The following is a 16,257-nucleotide window of genomic DNA, read 5'->3' as shown; positions in this document are numbered from 1 at the left end:
CTCGTCTGATCTTTTCAGTAAATACTGTTCTTGTGCTCATTCTACCGATGACTGCAAAACTGAGGCTCAGGACCCCCTGCTCCCACTTTCCGCATTTCCCCGCATTCCTGCAACCCCGGGACTCCACTATTCCCTCCCTTGACAAGTGTCCGAGGGGGCAGTTTGGCCACCATGTCTCCTTCCCGGGTGTTTCAGGTCTGACACATGTGAATCTTGTCACGCTAAGTTTTGTCTTTTTCTAGGGCAGAGAACATGTCAGAATCTTCTCATAAAGATGCTCCCGTGGAATTGTGCATGTGTGTGCGTGTGTGTGCACGTAGGAATTTTTCATCGGGTTACAGTAAGGGAGACCAAGAAGGGTTCAGGTCATGATCCCAGGGTCCTGGGATTGAGCCCCAGGTCGGGCTCCCTGCGCGGTGGGAAGCCTGCTTCTCCCTCTCCCTCTGCCGCTCCCCCTGCTTGTGTTCTCTCTCTGCCGAATAGATAAATGAAATCTTTTTAAAAAACCAAACCCTTGCCAAATATACCTCAGGCTCCAAATCCAGAAGATTCTAGAGCCTCAGCCTGTTCGACTTCATGGAAACTAAAAAAGCCCCAGTAAGGGGAGGGCAAGGGCCAGGCTGCCGGCCTTGTGAGGGTAGGGGCTGTAAGGGCAACTCGGCTGCTATAGGTGTGGACTCTGGAGCGCCACTGCCCTCACTCAAATCCCACCTCTGGCACTCACTGGCTGGGAGACCTTGGGAAAGTTACTTAACATTCAACTTTTCCATCTGTAAAATGGGTATCATGAGATAGCTACTACCTCATAGAGCTGTTGTGAGCTTACCCATAAAGACAGTGTAGACAGTGTACCCAGTCATATGAGGTGACAATCCAGAGGGGGTGGCTGTCGTTGGGTCATCTTTGAATAGGTGTGAGGAGGGAGTCTGGCTCCTGGCTCCTGGTCCAAGCTCTGTCATGAACTTGCAGGGTTTCCTTGGGCTGGCCCCATTTCCCTGTCATATTTGACCAAGTTGGACCCAGCCGGTCAATTGCACACTTGAACAAAATGCTTTATTTGAGCAGCAGAACCCTGACTTCAAAGGAGAGTTTACCAAGAACCCGAGTACAGAGACTAAAGAAGCAAAGCTCATGAGGTTGAGAGGTATGTGTGCTGGGTGATGGGGGAGCCCAGAGCAACCACCCTCAGCTCTTCTTCCTCACCTGGGTACATCTGCAAGACCCCTAAATCCCCGTGAGACAGGTGCCCTGGACAAAGGGTTGATTTTTTTTTCTGACTCTGACAACACTCATCCTGGACACGTGTCCCTTTGCTGGTGACCACCTACTCCATGTGGGACGCGAGCGAATGGGAAAGAAGGCTCCCCGTCCCAGATGCCACCCTGGGGGCCTGGGCTTGCAGGCTGACGTGCATCACGCCCCACCTGTGACTTGGTCTGATGCCAGACACCCTCATGCCGTGGCCCGAGGACCTGGTGTCTGGTTCTGCCGGGGCAGAGAAAATGAGTGGGGGTATCACGGGGCCAGGCCTAGGGGTTTAGGGCTGCCGGGCAGGTGGAGGGAGCAGCCTCTGGGAGGCCGGGCTACACAGCGGGACTTCCTTCCCTCATATGGGGAGCAGCTTTCCATTGTTGCTGTTGTACCAAGTGTGAGTGCCCTGAGCCCCAGAGCCAGAGAGAGGGCTTTGTTCTCTGTCTTGTTTCCGGGTGGGGCCAGCCTGAGCTCACTTGGGGCCTTCTGGGTTCTTGTTTAATTAATTCTTCCTCAAACCCTACTCCCAGAAATTCAAGTCCACATTCGGGCCCCCCATTTTGTGGATGGGAAGGCCGAGGTCCAGAGGGGCAGTTGCCCAGGCCACACAGACGGTCAGAGAGGGCCGAGTCAGAATCTGCTCTGTGGTGATGGGGAGAACCGAGGATTATTTAAATAATCCCAGAGCCTGACTGGCGGGAAGCTCTCTATCCATCAGATCTAGTGGCTTAACCTCTCACTCTAGACCTGGGGAAGTGAGGTCCGAGGCTCGCAGTGACTCCCCAGGCCTGTACCGTGGGCCAGAGCCAACTGAGGCCTCGTCCACCTGGCCAGGTCGAGTGAGTGGACATCCCCACCACCGCTCTGCATCTTAAGAACAGAATACTTGTCAGAAGGTCCAAATATTTACAACACTTGCCCTGCCTCCTAACTCCTTGCTTTTCCTTTCCTTCCCTTGCTCCGTCGCTGCATCAGGGGCTCAGAAGTTTTCTGGGTCAAGTGTGCTTTCTCAGGTGATGGTCAAGGCTTGTGGCTTATTAGGGAGACTCCTTGATCTTTGTTTAGGCTGGTTAACTCAAGGAAATTCAACCCTGCTAGTGAAAGGGGCCCCTCCCTGGCTTTCTGGTTGTCCCTGGCGGTGGTGCTGGGGAAGGTGGTGGTGGGGTGGGCGGGTGGCCTGTTTATCTGTTTGTTTAGTCTCTATGGTGGCCATTTGATCGGTGCCAGGTGCAAAGGACCAGATGTCATGCATCCATTCAATCCTTTTTGCACCAAATACTTAATGAACATCTACTCTGAACCAGTCACTTTGCGGGATGGATTCGGGCATTAGTACAAGGGGAACTCACAGTCTGGGGAGAGATGGGCTTGTAGACATCAGACAGTAACCCAGGTGAGCACCAAGGGCTGAGAGGGAGAATGTTCAGACCTGCAAATATCCACAATACCTTTGTCTTTTGTAGGGCCAAAGGGGGAGGAGATGGTGAAAGGGACGAAGATGCCCCAACCTGGAACAAGTCAGTCATTTTAAAATCTCATTGTTGAACCTGACATAATTCAGAACCCGTATCTGGCTAATGCATCAGTTCATTAGAACACAAAATACACTATCAAACAGACAATCAAATTTCATATAAAATAAGCTTCGGCATTAAAACGGTTCCTGGTGTTTTATGTGTGTGACTCGGTGGGCAGATATATTTCTTGCTGCGAGAGCAAGACTGATTTGTGTGAAGGCTCCCAACACCAAATCACTTCGAAGGTTGGGAGATAAAATGTCGCTTAGGATAATGTAATTGGCCTTAAGGTACAGGAGTTGAATTATTTTCGGTGATTTATAATGTGGAAATTAAAGACTCACTCACTTTCTAATTTAATTCCATCTTCAATGGAAAAATGTTCACTCTGATCTAAATTGGCGAGTAATGTTGCTAATTCAAATGCAGATGTAATTTCGATTCTGGTAGCAGTTTGCGGTGATTGACGGGTCTCCAAAGAATCATTAAGATCCTTATCTCCCAATCTCACAAATTCCCCGGCAGTTGTGATAATAACTTTGGCTAAGGAGAAAAGGGGAAAAAAAATAAATTTTCCCCTGCCCTGTTGGTTTGAGCCTTGCTTTTTGCGGGATGTGAATTGCGTGTCTCTTTCAAATTTACCTTCTGCGAGAGACAAAGAAATGCTCACTTACCAAATTCGGTGGTGGTGTAAACATGGCAGTTTAAATTGTTTACCCGTGCCTTCCCTCTAAAATATGAATGAAATGGCCCAGAGAAGTTATACCCAGTTCACAGTTAATTATCTGGGATTTTACACCACATTTGGTGCAATTCATTGATAAGTATCAACTACCTAGGGACAGGCAGACAATGATTAGCCATAATCACGCAGGCTTCGCCCTCCCTCTCTCAGCTGTCACATGGCTAGAACATGGTAATGTGTCTTCATCTAAGTAGACCCTAAGAAGCCACAGTGGAGAATGATGGGGTCACTCCTGCTGTGTGAGAAATGGCCAGGTCAGAGGGATGGTTGTCTGCATCATCTGTTTGCCCAGCGAGTAGCAGCGGTGGCTTGGGTCACAGCTTTGGTCCAGTGTGCATATTAACACTCCTGACCCGGCCAGGCAGCGGCTCTGGCTCTCGCTAAGCAGACGGCAAAAGAATTGATTTCTTTGACCAACAGCTAATTTGACTGAAGTAAAGCCATTACAGTCCGAGAGTTGGTAGATTCTATCCAGCTTAGGACAATTACGTAAAGATAGGGGGGAAGTTGGGCATATTCCTGCATTTCTAGGGTTGCTGAGGACCATGAACGCAGAGTGGGACATGTCTTGGAAACAGGCTGACCCCATTTGTCGGCACGTTCTCTCACTGCACATGAGCATTTTCTCTGCACAAGGTTTTATAGCAGAATTTGTTGATTTATAGCCTATGTTAAGTCTCCAGGGGCACATGGTCATGGATGAGTGACTTTGGAGAGTGGGGGAAACACGTCTCAACCAGCTTGGAAAAGAAATAATTTTGCGTTGGAACAGGAATGAAAACAAAAGCTTTTACAAAATATTTATTGCTCTTTTATAAATGTATTTTTAAAAGTTTGATTTGAGGGGTATGAAGCTATCTGGCAAAGACTGCTCATGCTCACCAACATCCGTGCTCTCATCTTATTCTTGGGCACACTGCTGGACCACGTCTCCCTGTCTTTTGTGCTGTTAGATGGAGATGTATGACTGAGTTCTGGCCGGAAGATCGTGTTCATACATCTCTTGTAGATCTGGCCCATGAAAAACTCTTAACGTGTGACCCTTGCTCTCTCTCCCCATCTGTTGGATAAATGGAGAAGACTCAGAAGATTCTTCCTCCTGCCTCCAAACACTAGAACTAGAAAGAAATTTTACCTGAACAAGAGAGAAAAGCCTATTGGGTTAGACCACTGAGGTATTGGGGTTTGTTTATTTTAGCAGCTAACCCTACTCATCCTAATACAAGCTGTATCAAGCACACTGGTATAAACAATAGATCTATTGATTTCCTCTAATCCCCAAGTTCATTCTTTGTGGATCTCATATATATTACTGCCAGTGGTCAAGCTGATATCTGCATGATCCACAGATGAATGAACAGTGCTTCCATTTTGCCTTTAATCCCCATGGCACTTTGAGTCAGGCTTTGGCCTTAAATATGATGACTAGTAAATGGGGAAGCATTTTGATTTTACAAATTTGTAGATGGTCCACTAAGATTGCATTTATGTTCAGAACCAGGGTCAGCGGATAAGCTTTTGATTTCAAGAAGGAAATTTTTACTTAAATATGAAGACTCGCCGAGGCATGGTGTGTGTTTTTGGCCATTGCTTTCTCGGTCGTAGACTTAGCCAATATTTAGTCTTTCACAAATTTATCCATGATGTACAAAGACAGCTGGCTGGAGATCACGTGGCTCTCCCTGTCACCACCCCCTTTCGTGGACTCCTTCCTAACCTCTCCACACGTGACTACTTGACACATCATTCTCCATTGTGTTGGGAGAATTTTCTACTGATGGTCTTGCTGATGGGACATGCTTCCGTGAAGCTGGGAAGGTCTCAAAGACCATGGAATAAGCTCAGGGGATAGACTTCTTTTCTGCTTTTTAATAAGGGTGCCAAGGATGTCCATGCAACTGAAACTCATCCCAGTGTGTGACGCAGTGTTGGCGACCTTAGTCTCAGCCCTACCTACCTATGGCCTCAGTGCTCATCTTCCCTCCTGTGCCCGTTGCTTCCCTGTCATCAACAAATCTTCATTCCTTACTATCCACTGGAGGGACTAAGCCTGTTCCCACCTCTGTGCTTTGTTCATGTCACTTTCTCTGTCTGGAATACTGTCCCGGCTTTGGAGTAGAAGTCCGCCTTTGGAGTAGAAGTCCGCCTTTGGAGTAGAAGTCCAATTAGTGTCGGAAGTTCAGCTCAAGCAGCTGTAGATCCTTGAAGGGCCTTCTGCCCAGTTCCCTTGCTACCCACGGGAGATGTGGTCTTCTCTTGTCAGATGGCTCTGTCCCAAGTAGCTGGGGCTTTGGACTACTCTAGTTTTCGTAGCCATTTGTCTCCCTCTACTCTGAGCTTGGAGGACAGGGTGGTGATGCTAAATGTTATTGCCATATTGTTCATACCTTGTCATCATCACCACCAGTTACATTACAGAAATATCCATGATACCCTTTTCACGCTGTACCCACAGGGTGGACATCCTGGATCCAGGCTAACTTCTGCCTTCTGCCTTAGGCATTGAGAGTCCTTTTCTTTCTGATGCCAGGCAGTTGGCATGTCACCTCCTAAGGGTCTTCCTCTGATAGAAGTGGTGGATGGTGATGCTGCTTGAGTTTGTGACTGCCTATAACTGTGTACAGAGCTGCCCATGTGTCTGCATTTGGGTAGATCTTCTATAAACTGCCTGGGCCACTAGATGCCAAGAGGAGTGGCAGAACCAAACTGTGCTGTCACTCTCCATGCACCTGATCCACCTGAATCATGACTTGCGATCAGGGGTTCCACAGACCAATGACCTGGCGTGTACATACATATTTCCTTGCATGCTTTTTAGATTTTTTTCCTTTTAATTTCCTCAAGTGCTCTGTTGTCCCTGCACCATCACAGTCCAGAGAGACCCTGCTTCCCCTCCTTTCAGGCAGCCACCTCAGCACACGCGGGCCCTCTTACACCACCCTCCTCTCCGCTAGAGGCCAAATCTTTTTCATCTCTCCTGATACGGCCATCCTCTTGCAGAATTTTGGCTCTGAAGCTTCAGGAACAATCTCCAAATTCACTTGTTTAGCTCATTTTTTCTTGATGATAATGATAAAACAACTGTCAGTGATTAATGTGCAGGCAGTGGGCCAGGTGCTTGGCATGCATTTTCCCATTTGATCCTATATCTAATGGGATATTGGAGATACTACTGCCTCCACTTGGTGTAAAAAGCGATGGGAGCCCAGAAGAGTCACGTCCAAGGTCACATGGCTCATCAACTTACAAGGCTGCGCTGTACCCAGGCCCATGCCGTGCGCCTTCCAACTGTGGAAAGAGCCGATGCTGTAGTTCAAGCCTGAAGGCCATCTGCTGAAGGAATTACCTCTTGCAAGGGAGAGGTTAGTCTTTGGTTTGATTCAGGCCTTCAACTGATTGGATGAGGCCCACCCGCCACATGAAGAGCAATCTGTTTACTTAGAGTCCACCAATGTAATCCCATCCAAACACACTTACAGGAACATGTAGAATAATGTTTGACCAGATATCTGGGCACTGTGGCCCTCCCAAGTTGATGCATAAAATGAACCCCCACAGCCTTCTTGCTCTGTTTTGAGGATCACAGTCAAGGAAACATTTGCCCATTTACATAGTACAGTGCCATCATCAGGAATGGGCTCAAGCCTGCATTTGAACGCTGATCTCTCCATTTACTTACCATGAGACCTCAGGGAGGTAGATTAAGCTCAGCTGTTAACTGGACATAATAATGGCTGGGAAGAATAACACCAGGCTGATGAGGAGATAAATAGCAGTGCATGTGATGAAGAGCTTCATAAGTGTTAAAGTGACACATCAGATCACTAAGTGATCTGGGCTTATTATCATTTCTTGCTTGGACATGGATTTCCACCTCAAGCCCTTTGGAATGGCATTTCCAGCTGGAAATTCCTGATGGTGAAGCCATCTTGGATACCAAGGCAGCTCTCCTATAGTGGGCATGATATTAGGCACATCAGGCCATGTTCTCAAAGCCACCAAATCGTGGGCGGCCAGAGAGTGGCCTGGTGCCTGGTTGGGTGATGTGGGACAGCGAGCCTCTCCTCAGAAATGATCCTGCAGATGTGATTTAGGAACAGAGGATGTGGACCTGCTGCTCAGACCCCAATGTGTGGCTCACACTGATTTTTTTTTCCTAAAAACACTTCGGCTGGAAAGTTTCTGAGCACGTTGTATATATTAACTCCTTCCATCTATGAAGTAGTATTCTTCCCATTTTACAGATGGGCCTGAGCTACAGGGAGATTGAATGATCTGCCAAAGCCACACACTGGGAACTATCGGGATTCAAATTTGAATCCAGGACAGCTAACCTAAGAACCTGTGTTTCTATCCACTGCTCTGTGGCTGTCTCAGTGGCTGGCACATGACGGGAAACCAGCAGAGACAACCAGACCTAAGGGGGCTCGGTGATTTGTCGCATAAATGCTCACCGTGGAGTGGTTTCCAGTCTCCCCTGTGTGACCTTGGAAAGGTCTTTTCTTCTCCTAGAGCCTCACTTTCCCCATCTGTACAATGAGAGCCCTTCCTGTGCTGCCCTCCTTGGCCTTGTGACTTTCTCCTTCCCAGCAGTGGGTCCTCCTTAACCCTGGGCGCCTGCTCTGAAGCTGCCTCTTTGATTGCTCTGGTCTCAGAGGGTGCCTGGGATCAGTCAGCGAGAGCAGATCCACCCCACAGGATGGAGAAGCAACTGGTGAAGGCTGGGCTGGGTGCTTGTGTGTGACCACACCTGGGCTCCCTATTCGCTCTGGCTCTCCAGAATCGGGACAGCATTCCTGCCTCTTGTAGCATCCGGCCGGCCACCTGGAAACATACGGAACCGAATGCAGGAAGCAAACAGGGATTGCGGCACGGGATGAGAAAGGATTCTCATCTTGGAGTTCTTGCCCTGAGGAACTGCGGGGGGTCAGGGTGGGAGTGGGAGTCAGTGCGAGCACAGCGTGTTCTCCGGAGGCCAAGGCCAGCTGTCCCAAACAGGCACTGTGCTTGGATGGTCAGCCAGATTAGGCAAAGGGGAAACCTGACACCAGGACCCTGCTAAGTGCCTCGTCTGGAGGTGGGGGAAGGAAGGGGCTAGCAGCCCCCCAGCACCTGTCACGTGCCAGTCACTGCACCGGGCACTTCCCGAGCACCATCTACATCATTCTTCCCAACTGTGTCCCAGAGCCGAGCTTGTCCAAAATCACACGTCTGGCCAGTTCTGGAGCAGAGATAGACCACCCCCAGAGCCGCTTCTCCCAGGCTCTCTGACCAGGACCGAACCAGGGGAGAAACCTCAGAGCCTGGCCTGCCACACACCTGCTCAGCCTCTCCTTGGCAGCTGGGGGTGGGGCGGGGGGACCACGGAATGGGGCTGGCCTTGGGGGGGGGGTGTCTCTCTGCCAGGCAGGGCTGCAGAGCTGGTGAGCTGTGCGCTCATTTCCTGTAACTCACGTCTCCCTGGCCGTTTAGGAGCCCTGTGGTCTTTCTGGCAAACCTGCCTGGTCAGGGCCTTGCTGGCTTTTTCTGCGGAGCCGGCGCACTGTGCTATTGTGAAGAACGATCACTGTCCAGAGAGGGGCCCCATCAGCCGAGAGCTAGCGATCGTAAAGATGAACTCCCAAGCGCCCTGATAACCCAGCAGCCCAGTGGATTCTCAGCTCTCCGCGTCCGGCCCCCGACCAGGGGCTTCTCGGTCAAGGCCGGCCGCCCTCTAGGGAACGTCTTGGAAGACCGATGCCATCAAAAGACGGAGCAAAGCAGGACTGAGCCCCGAAATGAGAACATAAAAAGTTTTCTAGTTTACTTATTAGTACAATATGTAATTGGATAGAAGGAGCAAGTTTCAAAAATTTGTCTTACCATAATGACTATAATTTTTTAAAGATTGAAAATGAATCTGACTAGAAAATACCATTAAACTACCAAGTTGCTTAAAATTTAAAGGGTAATTCACATATAATGCTTTTATTTAATAGCCCAATTTACAAAACGTCTAAAATTAATGCGGATCTTTTCAGGACAAAATCAGCCGTAACTGCACCAACTAATTTTTGCTCATTTGAACTGAATTATTAATAAGAGAGAAATATACCATATGTTCCCCAAAGAGCTGGATACATTTATTTCAAATAAAAGCACTGTGTTTGGTGGAATATAAGAGGTTTAAATGCTTTCAGAGAAATGGGTTACTTATATCCAGATTTAATAGAGTATAAATCAGGCAGCGTAATTAAGGACGCAGATGCTTCTGAACCCAACGCTAGCAGCTTTTGCTTCCGAAGTTCCTTTATCACCTGCATGGCTTTCATGAGCCACCGTTTGTTCTCATGGAATAATACTGGTGATTCAGTGATTTTGCAGTTTATACTACCCTGAACAGGAATTTTACAGCAGGTTTTAGATTAACCTTGGTCATATCTATTGAGTTCATCTATTTCTCCTCTACAAGGTATTTACTGAGTGCCTACTATGTGTCATTCAGAGAATTAGTCTCTGAACAAAATGGACTTGGACCTCGTCCTCAGTTTCGTTTCCTTCCTTCCTCCCTCCCTCCCTCCCTCCTTCTCTCCCTCCCTCCTTTTCTTCCTTCCTTCCTTCCTCTCTCCCTCCCTCCCTCCTTTCCTTCCTTCCTTCCTTCCTTCCTTCCTTCCTTCCTTCCTTCCATTTACCCCTCATTCTGCAAACCTGGGGATTCAGGTTCAAAGTCACTGACTCCCACTCACATGGTGGAATGGGTCAATGTCATGGCAGATGCACACCGAGAGAAGAGGTTTTCCCCACCGCTGTTCATGGGTTCTGCAGCCTTCATCTGGTCACGGGAGCTTTTAGCCCCGAGGTGAGTTAGAAGACTCTAGTCTATACTTCCTGTGGCTCTGGGGACCTGAGTGCTTTCAGAATTAGAGCCCCCCACAGCAGACCATCGGGGAAGAGCCCACGGCTGAGCGAGTTCAAGTATTACCGGCACAGACAGGGGCTGGAGATGGGTTTTCTGATCCTAAAATGTCCCCAGCTTTACAGCAAAGCTCACATTTCTCTCTGTACTGGGTTATAGTGCTTGAGTTTAACTGATTAGATTGCAATGAGTTTTGGAACAGCTTACTCCATCCAAAGGCTGTCAGCATGTGGACAGTTCCAGAGACTATGTTTGGTGCCTGCTGATCTCCGAGGGCTCTGCATGGGGATCTCTGTGCCCTGGCGTCTCAAAGGCGGTCGGGGTCCTGCATTGTAGGCACTAGGAGCATGGTGCCATTGTGTGGTCATTGCTTTAATTTCTGTCCCTACCTCTGGATTCCCTGTAAGCCATGGGCAGGCACTGTGTTGGGTCGATTACTATTCTCATGCCTGTTGTGGTGTTCGGCCCCATTGTGGGTGCCTGAACCCCATGTGCCATGAATGAACCTTTGTTCTTCTTTAATGATTTCTTTAATGAATGGATGTGATTTCTGAATCATGGATTCAGAGGCACCTATCCGTTTCCCAGCCTCTGGCAAGTCTTTGCCGGCTTTGGCAATGCCGTGATGACAAGCAGAGTTTAATTCCGGAGGATGTGCTCATTTCCCTGTAGGCCTGTGGGCTGACAGGGGCTGGAAACCGTGGGCTTTGGAAATCGGGTATGTGTGCTTCAGCAGGACGAGCAGCCGGCCTCAAACCCCAAAGCACTTGCATGTTAAATGTATCTCAGAGTGAGTTTTTGTTTTAATGGAAGCAGTTTTCCAACTAGCAGGCTTCAAATTATGAGACTGACGCGCTGCCTACTGCACTAAGGAGGCACCTTAACTAGCAGGCTTCAAATGGAAATAGCAGCTCTCTCTCCATAATGGGTGAGGGGTACTTTAATTAATGGCACCTCTTGGATTTTAATGACAGTGGCTTTGGTTTCTGGCCATCTGATGACCACTTGAGCTATTGTTCGGGGGGTGCAGGGACGTGCAGACTTGCCTGAGTCAGCTGGGGCACAATGGGCATCTCAGAGGTGTTACGGTTTGTGGATTTACTAAGCCTCATGCCTGTGCCTTATTTATATCTCAGGGCAAGCGTTGTACCCCACAAGGTTGGGGAGAAGAAAACCCTCTCCATTGTCTCTTTTATTCTGGTGCAGACTCAGAGTAGAATTTCCAGCTGCCTGCAGAGCCTGAGCACAGTTTCCTGTTGATGGGTGGATGCTGCTTTGTCACAATGTGGCTGTGCCCACCGGGAAAGGTTCAGTGGCCTCCCAGCCTCCCTGGGTGCCCTAATAGGCTGGTTCATCGTGTCCCGGCTCAGATGTGCCCAGGAAGCCAGTTTTCTAAGGCCCGGGCCTGCAACTGATGGGGAGAAAGCCTTCACTTCCCACCCCAAAGAAGCCACGACTAGGGGTGGCAGGCTGGGGACAGGGCTGGCAATTAGGGAGAAGCTACTCACGTCACCCCTCCCAACCCCACTGAGGGTCTTGTGTTGAGGGCTGAGGGTACAAGGGGACGAAGACCCTCGAGGGGCTCACTGTATGGGAGGAGAAGGGCATGGAAGTGAGTGTGTCATAGGTGCCATGTGAAGCCCGGGTCTGGGCTCCTATGGGAACATCATTCGGCTCTAAAGAGGGAGCAAGAGGTGGCCTTTCCAGCAGCCAGGAGCAGCTCCCAGACTTCCTGACAGGCTTGCCCCAGGAGACCCTGCTCTTCTGCTGCTATGAGGAGCCCCAGGGACAGTGGTCCCCTCCTCATAGGGGCTCCACCAGAGAAGCTCCAAACCATTCCATGCCTGCCCCCCCCCCACCCAGCCCCATCTGCAGACACTGCAGGCATGAGGGGCCATGGAGGGAAAAAGGTGGCTGTTTCAAATGCAGGGGGCATGGTGGGTGAGTGGGGCCTGGACCCTCTGCATCCTTCCTCCTAGCTGGGCCTGGGCCTCTGCTTGGATTTGGCTTTGACTGCTGAGACCTCATAAAGCTGACCCGGTTACTTACTCAGCCATCCTACCCACTACGTACACTCCTATAAAGCCCTCCAGGGCCCTCCTCATAGTGTGAGGCAAATCCCGGGGATGGGGTCCGTCACTGTGCTCTGCATCCCCCCCACCCCGCCGACTTTCACTCCAATACCTGGTCTCCTCCCTCTTACTCCCGCTGTCGGGAACACCCTTGACCCCCCGGTGCACCGGGCCTGCTGCCTCCTGTGCTCCAGGTCCCACTTCCTCACTCCATTAGGAAGCCCTCGCTTCCCCAGCTGGGGCGGTGCCCCTCGATGAGAACCGTGCACGTTACCTCCCGGGACAATGCCCTTATTTCCCTACTGAGTCCTTCCCTGGGGAGAGGAGACACTAGCTGCTTCCCCTTAGATGCACATTTTAAGATCTGGGAAATACGGAGAAGTGGGGTGTTCTGTTCCTGGCTCTCTCCACCGGGGAGGCTGGAGGGAGCTGTGATGACATTTCCCCCTCCTGCTGGACCAGCTGTGAGCCCGTGAGGTTTTGATCCCCATCACACTGTCCAGAACCCACAAGGGCTGCAAACTATTGTTGAACGAGCAGATAAATGAAGAGTGTGTGTATGTGGGGCGGGGGTTAGAACGCCCCCACTTGGGCATAGGATCTTGGCCCTTCCCGTGCCTGGGAGCTGCCCACAGGACCCGCCCCAGGGTCACCCTTTTCCTTTGCCGCCTGCCCTCTCGGATGCTCGCTGGAGCCTCCCGAGTCCAGGGAGGAGGTAATTAACCCTCTTAGGTACTCTGGCTTCTCACCCTGGTATTTAAACCTCCCTGATCCCTCCATTTAAATAATTAATTATAATCTAACTACCTGAAAGAAAAGAGGAAGCCGTGGGCTCCCAATGCACAGGTCCTTTAACCCGTAAACCTTGATCTCGGCCCCAAAGGTCAGCCATCAGCGCCTCCCCCTGCAGCCTGGCTGATGTTTAATTACCCAATTAACGCATCATTTTATAGCCGGGTAGTTTAAGGGACTGCAAAAAGAGGGTGGGCTGCCTGGGTAGCAGCCTTTCGTCATGGCCCTGTGCTTCTAAGGCACGAATTAAATATCTGTGTCTTCAAAAAGTCAGTGTGTGATTTATTGGAAAATTGGGTGGAAACAGCCCTTGCGGGGTGGGGGGGGTTGTGTTCAAAATCTGTTTTAAAAGAGTGGCTGCTGGCTATGACTTTTTGATTTCCTCTATCCTATTGAATGCCATTAGCCGTCTTTCATGTAAAATAAACGTTTGCATGCAGCTCATAGAGGGCTTATTTATTCATTTCGTTCCCTTCACTGCCCACTATCATTATTTCTCTGTTGATTCTCTTCTCTGGGAGAATAGAAATAAACCCTTCACTTCGAGGCACGTATTTGGGATTCAGCCGACATGGAGGCCCCCTGGGCTTGCTCCCCTAACCCCCATCCTGCCCCTTGTCGGAAGCTGGAAGTGGTGCATTTCAGTCCCGGTAAATTGTGTGTAACTCCAGGACGGGAAGGACTCTGGCCTTATTGTATTTGTGATTTGTTGTTATTTATTTATTGGGAAGGGTCCTTTTCCCAAAAGAAGCACAGTCTGCAGAAAAACCTAAAAGGGGGACCTGTTCCGTTTTATGAGCCGACGTGAAGAAAGCCACTGTCACCATTTTCAGGTAGGGAGGGGGCTCTACATGCTTCATCATAAATTGTATCCTTATTAAAACACCCTCATCGACATCTGGGAGGTGTGGAGGGCCTTCTCTTCAGCCACCTGACCCTTTTCTGACCTTTTAATTGGCTAGCTGAAGACACCAAAGAAGTCCCTTCATTTAACAGGTCACTGTGGGCATGGGAAAATGGGCCCACTTATGAAAGAGAGTTTCCAACATAAGAAAGAGAGTTTACAGAAAGACAGCCGAGATGGGAAGGATCGCCTTGTGGGCAGAGAGGTCCCTGACACTGGGGGTAATCAAGCTGATGTACTGGGAGGAAACAGGATATGTCAGAGATCAAGTCATGGAAGGAAACTTGGATCAGCCAACATGAGTGTTCCATCTACCTTTGCATCTCAGAGTCCAAGATCCCAATACTTCACATTCATAAACTGCAAAGCTCCTGTTAGCTCTGTTTTCCCAAAAGGCTCAAAGGCCAAAGTGGATTTGAAAACTTCTTCTCTGGCCCAAGCTGGCAGCCCCTCCAGGATTTGCTTACAAAGAACCTATGCTTTGCGTTTGCAGAATTGAAGGGACTCCACGGTCCAGCACTCTAGGGCAGTACTTTGTAAATGGGGTGCTTGGTTATTGCTCTACAAATACGTGAGCCAACGCGCATTACGCAGGGAGGAACGAAAACGGGGATCATTTTGTCTTGGGTCCTGCTGATGTGTCGCTGTTCTCTGACTTCTTTGCTTCCATACCAGAAGATGGATGGGCGGCTCTCCCGGGGCCGAATCCCTCAAGGCCTAGCAGAGGGAACACAGGAAGTGAGATCTCAGTGGGGCCGGCATTTGTGGGCTTGGTTGGAGTGGACGTGTGGCCAGCAGCCCAGCATAGCATCTTGCTCTAGGGAATGTCCCCTGGAGCCAGCCTGCCTGCGTTCTCGCCCCAGCCCCTCCGAGTACTACCTGGGTGATCTCGGGTAAGCCGCCTCACCGGTCCAAGCCTCAGCTTTCTCCTCTATGATTTTGGCGCATGCTAGTGCTACTTCGTGAGGTTCTCGTGAGGATTAGAGTTACTGCATGGGGAACATGCTAGGCGCCTGGAGTGCTGCGTGAGTGTGAACTGCCTCTGTGAGCACCCGCCACCTCTGACTTGCCTCCCTTGAGCACTGCACTGAATTTTCTGGAAAGGATAAGCCACTGGGCTTGGTGCCAGTCCTTTGGGATGGTAGTGCATGTGCCCAGCCTTAGGAAATTGTGTGAGGTCAAGGAAATGCTTCCAGTCACTGGAAGGTGCCTTCTAGAACATTTCAGTGGGGTTCAGGGGCTGTTTGGTCCTGCACAGAGTGGCCCCTTACAACAACACTTTTGTCCTTGGGTCTGCTTTTCAGGTTTAAACTGCCTCCTGTGGCTTTGGCTTCTGGCAAACTTAACTCTGGGATCCACCCCGGACTTCCTCTTCTGGTCCTTTGAAAATTATTTTTCATGTGCTCTGGGCCAGCAATTAAGATAACCATATGGTGGTAGAGTGTCAATTCCTAGTAAGTCACGTCTGGGTGAAGGACGAAAGGATTCCCTTATGAATAAAATATAGTGCTTTCCTCTCCATGGAATCTGGATGCTGTTCCTGGCCTTCCACCTGGCCTCGCTTCCCCCTCGTGCCCTTCTTCAGTTCTTCCCAGCTCAGAAGACACTATGGTCATTTGGATTTACATAGCAGAGCCTGTCCCTCTCCTGTTTTAAAACGTCAGTGGGTATTACTCCCATGAAGAATCAAGCCCAACACCCTGCCCATAGCAGTCTGGCCCTGGGCCATCTCTCCAGCCTCATGCTTGACTAGTCTCTTTCTTGCTCAAACACCTGTTGGCCACATTGGGCATCCTTCAGTTCCTCCAACATCACCGGCCTTTCCTGCCTGGGGCCTTTGCCCAGACTACCTCCTGGGCCCAGGACATCCTTTACCCCACTGTGCTTAGAGCTGTTTCCTCCACATCTTCTGGTTCTAAACTTGTAAGCTACCTCCTCGAAGACACCTTTCCTGACTACCCATCCCCTCCCTTTCTTATTGTTGCCCCTCGTTGGATTCATTCTTAGTACATAGCACATTTAGGGGTTGCTCTTTCCCTCTAAAATGTTAACTCCTGCTCATGGACACACCTCCATTGGCT

The 16,257-nt window shown here is 49.8% G+C and overlaps 1 long non-coding RNA gene across 1 annotated transcript in view; it reads left to right on the top strand.

The window, feature by feature from the left end:
• Nucleotides 1-923: 923 nt before the first annotated feature.
• LOC112830441 (uncharacterized) overlaps nt 924-16,257 on the top strand; it is a 49,949-nt gene continuing 34,615 nt past the window's right edge. The window contains exon 1 of the long non-coding RNA XR_012375884.1: nt 924-1,144. This is a non-coding gene — a long non-coding RNA (uncharacterized lncRNA). The remainder of the gene's footprint in view (nt 1,145-16,257) is intronic.

The sequence above is a fragment of the Callorhinus ursinus genome, unplaced genomic scaffold (genome assembly GCF_003265705.2).
Source record: "Callorhinus ursinus isolate GAN/ISIS: 27379988/994484 unplaced genomic scaffold, GSC_fseal_2.0 scaffold58, whole genome shotgun sequence".
In the NCBI taxonomy this organism is placed as follows: Eukaryota; Metazoa; Chordata; class Mammalia; order Carnivora; family Otariidae; genus Callorhinus; species Callorhinus ursinus.
The sequence above is the reverse complement of the archived record's forward strand: the minus strand, read 5'-3'. Positions and strand labels throughout refer to the sequence as shown.